Raw genomic sequence first — 6,000 nt, 5'->3', positions numbered from 1 at the left:
ATTACCACTTGGACCTGCGAGGCAGAGTCTGGCGAGTCCTGATACAATCTGCTCCTGGCTTTTCTTCCCCTTCCTCTCCTTGCTGTTTACCAGTCCACAATGAGGGCACAGCCACATTAAAGCCATGTCATGGTGAGGGGCTGCTTCCAGATGGCTTTGAACCCTGTCTGGACCTACCGCCATAGGCTCCAATGCAGCAGTACAGGCTCCGGGAGATAAAAAGCAGATGTTCATGTTGTTATTTGTGATACGATGCAAATGGCTTAACTTGAATTTGTAAAAGCTATGAAAAACATGTAATGAATTGTGATTTGCAGCTGACAGCGGAAGAACAAAGAGGGAGAACAACAAAAACTGATGCTTGATATCAAATCTGAGCTGGAACTGGATATTTATACTATACTAAGACTATAAACCATATGTATCACTATTCTGAAAGGCACAGTTCATTCAAATGGGTGTGGAAATAACTACAGAAGTGGAAGCAAGATGATGTATATGATGATGTATATGAATCCTGAGAACGGAAACTAAAGGATGCAGTAGAAGGGACATGATTCTCCTGTCAACTGACGCTGCAGCTTCAAGGCCCGTTCTGTGGATTGGCACTGGCCTCTAATTGACAATCTACCAATCAACATTTAGCCTTCTTGCTACTTGATGGGTGTAATTGTCCAACAGGTTTATCATGGCAGATGGTGGGATGGTTTCTGGTTTCCACAGCTGGTGATTCCTGTGGCGAGAGTGTAACTGAAGCAGCTGTAGACGTGATGAAAATGTTTGCTGTTTTCTTCAAAAAACTAAATAAGTTGGGCAGTTGTCCCGTCTTGGCAATAGAGTTGCCGCACTTCACATGTTGTTAATGTTATTCCATGGAAAGTGTTCAGAAAAGCATTAAATGTGTTTAAAACCACATCAAATGTGTTCAAAACATAACAACAAACAAAAAACACCATTAAACTAGGGTTAGGGTTAAGACTGTACTCTGCTATGGTGTAAACTGGAATAAAATTGAATATTTATTGTAAATATATATTTTTATAGAACTTTCCTATTCTTTAATTGGTGCTCATGCTCTCACAAATCAAAACAGAAAAATGTACAGAACGTATAAAAGTTACAAGATTCAGCCTTAAGCATGCAGTCAGGCTCACGGGACAGTGATGAAACACTTGTGATGGATGTGGCTCTGCAGGATCTTGATAATGACATTCATTAGTCATTAATCATCAACTGCCATAAACTTTGTCGGCCAAGGATGCCAATCAGAGGATCCCAACTCATGTCTCATTAAACTGACACCAGCACCTCACTCATCTGCCAATAGGCTAACTGCAAGGGACAACAGGCTGGAGCCCATATGCTTTGTTATGAGCCTTTTTATTGTGCCACGTCTTCCATGCTGCATCTTTTCCTTTTTTATATTTATATAGCTAGCATATAAAATACTTTTATATATTATGAACTTGTCTATAGTGAAACTGCTCTCATGAAGAAGGCGAGCTGCATTGGTTAATTCTCCACAAACGGCCTCTCTTTTATTGGAGGTGATGACTTGAACGACATCTCTTTCACAGGCTGCAGAATCTTTCGCTGTTCTTCACAGCTCTCGGCTCCACCTGCCCTTCCTGCCTGAAACCTCCTCTGTATTAGAGCAGCACTGAATTAATAAGCCCCTCACCCAGACACCACCGGCTGAGGAACGCAGTGTTCTGCAACACTGTGGAGCCAGGGCTACTTCGGAGACAAGCTACAGCCACTGATAGCAGCATGATGTGAACTGAAGTTCTGAAGCTTAATAAAGAATTCATGTAAAAATGAATATGCCTTTAATCCGAGCCCCACTCTTATTTTTGAGCATGGGATAAACATGTGATGGAGGCCATCCCGTGGTCGAATCCTCCAGCATCAACGTCTGTGATGATAAGACACAACATATGTCCCCTTCGCATCCTGCTGACTTCTTCATTTCCTGCACACAGGAAGCAGCTATGTCAATCTGCAGTTGTTCAGATGTACCTTATTTTCCCTCTTTGGGGGGTTTTGGAAGCACCGTATGTTATGTTTTTCCTTATTCAGATAGGTATAGTATGTTCACTGTTGGATAATGTGTCCCCGGACAGACCCTCAATGCCGTAATCTACTTCTGTTGAGCCGTCAATTGTACGTTCAAAGTTTCTTCACTTCCTCTTTTCCTTCTGAAGGAGGCCTGTGAAATGTGTTTAGCCTAAACTATTACCTAGAGGTCACAGGGACAGAGGTGGAACCATGAAAACGCTCTACCTCATCATTCCATTTATAGAGCTGCACGCTGTTCTGCTCCTCTGCCGACTCATCCAAGCGGCAAGTGACTGCTGCAACTGGTGCACTCATAAGGTGAAGTACCTGCTCTCCTCTGGGGAGCAGGCACGAATGAGCAACTTTCAGAGTTATAACAACACACCCTGCCAAGGTGGCTAGGCTGGCCTTTACTTCCTGTATCATCACAAAGGAAGCTGCAGCTAAAGTGATGAGCGAGCATTCCATCCTCATTATTTTTTCAGCTCGACACTAGTTGTCACTTTGGCTCTGCAGAGTCAAAAATAAAAATTCTCTCGCAATTTTTTTTTTTTCTTCAATCCCCCAGACTCTTATAGTTTTGGGATCTCAACAGACATCTTCATTACTTTCTGGTGAATAGCTTTGCCCGCACACAATGTTCTGGTTTCAGAGACTCTTAAGACTTTATTCACACTGAGCTATTCAACTGGTAGGAAATACAAAGAAATTAGAAATAACATCTGATCATCTGTGCCAATCTATTTTAAGTTAAACATGAACAATTACCCCAGAGACTACAGGACCTTCTAACACGAGTCTAAATGTTCATCAGCGCCACTAGAATTCCCAGAGAAATGCTGCTATTGCCAGTTCCTTCAGTGTAGAGGACTGATTGAGGGAATAGATAGGACTGTTTCATGTTTATCTTCTGGAATCAATGCTTCAGCAGGTGAGCAAGCAGCTTTAGGGGGGATGGTGGGAGGGAGTGTGGTTGGTCCCTTGACAGAACAGAAATTTTAATTAGCATTGCTAGCAGTTTGGGTCACCAACACAGACATCCATTTGAGACTGCTCAATATTTAATTAAATGGCTCTTGCTTTACACCTTTATGCTCACAGCACACAATTCCCTGAAACACCTCTTATTTGCCCTCCAATTAATCAGCGATAAATACTTAATGAGAAACTGCTCTGTCAAAGCAAATCCTCAATACTTTACAGTATGGTGCACATATTGTATAGCTGGCATCGGTTTGTTTGACAGAAATGAAATGTCTTTCAGTGACAAGGTCATCGAAGCATTGGTAAGAAGCCTTTGTAGTCCCAACTACTCTATTCTGCTTTCAGTACATCCCAAAACAATGTTACCACCTCTTCCATAAAGGTTTTCAAATGGTTCTATCAAATTTCTCCCTTTTCAAAATCTGAAATTCATTTTCTCCCCTCATTGCAGAAAGAACTTCCGTCAACTGCCTTTGAGGATTCAAGTCTAAACATTAGAGTTTGCTGCTGGTGTGATTCGAGAGAGGGTCCTTTCTCCCTTTTGATCACAGGGATTATTTGGAGGTTTACTCTGTTAAGTTCAATTTCACCATTTTATTGAACTTTTTAGCATTTAAATGACTTTTTGTAATTGCCCAAGCGAATCTTAAAATAACACGAGGTGAATAGCTTTGCCACCCTTCTCTGCTCTCTCTCTCCAATCGTGTCATCCTTCCTATTTACTCTCAATAACAAGCAAACACTAAGTCCTCCAAGATCCCTGTTAGGAATATATCTCACTTCAAGTGTTTCACGTCGCTGTTGGTAGTCTGACTTTGATTTGCTTCTGTGTGACACAGCAATTGAAGTTTGCTAGCCCTCTACATCAAGAAAATATTTGCCAATTATTCACACCGCCTCTGGGAACAGGCCGTTAGAAGCACACAGTGTTAACATGCTGCCCAAGAGTCTGAACTAAGCCTGAACTATGTGTGTGTGTGTCTAGGCGTGTGTGTTTATGGTGGTGTGTGTGTGGGTGTGTGTGTGTGTGTGCGGGTGCGTGGCGGTGATAGTAAGCTTGTCGGAGTCACCATGCCTTTGAGTTCCTTATCTTGTAGGTACACATAAGGACTTTCACAACGTTTGGCTGGGGCATGGCTTCATATTGGAGTGTGCACCAGAATGCTATTAAAGCTCGATTGGGTGAGAATACACTTGTGTGTTTCCCGATAGGCATCGATGTACAACAGCATCAAAGGCTGTCTCTTCTCAGCTCGGGCCGATAAAGACATCAAAAGCTGTCAAAGGCAGAAAGTCAAAAAACAAAATTTAGTTAGCAGAACAATTTTGGATAGAAAAACCGTAGCAATATACATTTGGAATACATGTATTGGCCAAGTGATTGAATGGTAAGTGTTTGGAATAGCAATTTATTCCCTAAGAAGTGTGCCATTTACCCTGACCTGCTGAAACAGCCAACTGGCTCGAACTTCAAAAAGAATAAAGCTGGTGGGGAAAGAACAATGATCCCAACTCTAATAAAAATACTAAATCTTGAAAGAGATTCTAAATAATAAACCACCCATTGGAAAAGTAATGGAACATAATAGGCAAAGGGAACAGTTTTAAGAGTTTTACAGACCCTGTGGGCACACTTTACCTTAAATCAGAGCTCTGGAGAGGACAATGGCTATTTTTATTACAATGTCCCACAGTCACGATAAGGCCGTGGATTAATGTGGCATCAAAAAATTTTTTAAATGTTGTCTGCGCTCCAATGATAAGGAGGCTGCATGTAAATACAGTTAACATCAGGCACTTTGCACACATCACTGGAGGGCAAGAGAGCTGTATGACGTTACATTATAAATCTGTGAGAGAGAGAGATAGATAGAGAGGGGGGGGAGAGAGAGAGAGAGAGAGAGAGAGAGGGGGGGGGGGGAGAGAGAGAGAGAGAGAGAGAGAGAGAGAGAGAGAGAGAGAGAGAGAGAGAGAGAGAGAGAGGGGGGGGGGGGGGAGAGAGAGAGAGTGACTCACTGATCTAACATTGAAGGGCCTCAATCTGTCATGGCAATTAAAGACAGAGCTTTTTTCCCCCAAAACACTTTTTTAAATTCAGACACACTGATAAACTATTGCAGGATACTGAAAGACACCTATCATTCAATTGATAATCTACAATGTCTACCTGTAAGAACATCGATATTCATTGTTCTACACAGTTTCCTTCCAACGGTACGAGAGAGACTGGTTGTTGATGATCATTCTCTTTCAAACTTTAACAATTAAAACCTTAACAACGACCATTCGCGTTTCTTCACTCTGTGTCCTGCTGGTTGTCCCAGTAAATCATAGCACCACTTCACTGGTGTTGTCTTATAATCCATGTGTAAACATCTATTCTCCTTGCTCCTTCCCGGCGGCTGCCTCACTTTCCACTGAATGAAATTGTTTCAAATGAGAGTTGCCAGTGACTTTCCACTGTGAGTACCTCCCCCCTTATGAATTCCACAAAGGTGACCCCAGGGACTGGTGTATAAACCAGACAGCGTGCCAAGTCAACATGAGCTGATAGTGGCGAGGTAGGAAAAGAGAGAAAAGGACTGGGTGACGTGTTGACATTCGAAGAAAGCTTTTCCCCCACAGTACATTCTAGAACTCCTGGACCCACATTCAATTTGGATAAACTTCTTGACTGTACAATTTTCTTTCAGTCAACTCAGACATAAGATTCAATCAGTTATTCACATGAGGGTCACCGATTGAATGAGGGACCTTCACATGAAGGAGGAGAACACAGTCTTCCTATAGCTGCAGGATTGTATAAGGCATGACATGAAGGCTGAGCTGAATAGAGCTGGTTCGAGCAATGAAGAGTGACAGCGACAAGCAGAGGAGCAATGTTGCCTCACACTCAATTACTGTGAATTCATTTGGGTGAGATGAAGGAAGTCTAATCAGCCTCGCAAGATCTCCTGT

The sequence above is a fragment of the Hypomesus transpacificus genome, chromosome 6 (assembly GCF_021917145.1).
Source record: "Hypomesus transpacificus isolate Combined female chromosome 6, fHypTra1, whole genome shotgun sequence".
Taxonomy (NCBI): Eukaryota; Metazoa; Chordata; class Actinopteri; order Osmeriformes; family Osmeridae; genus Hypomesus; species Hypomesus transpacificus.
Note: the sequence above shows the minus strand (reverse complement) of the source record.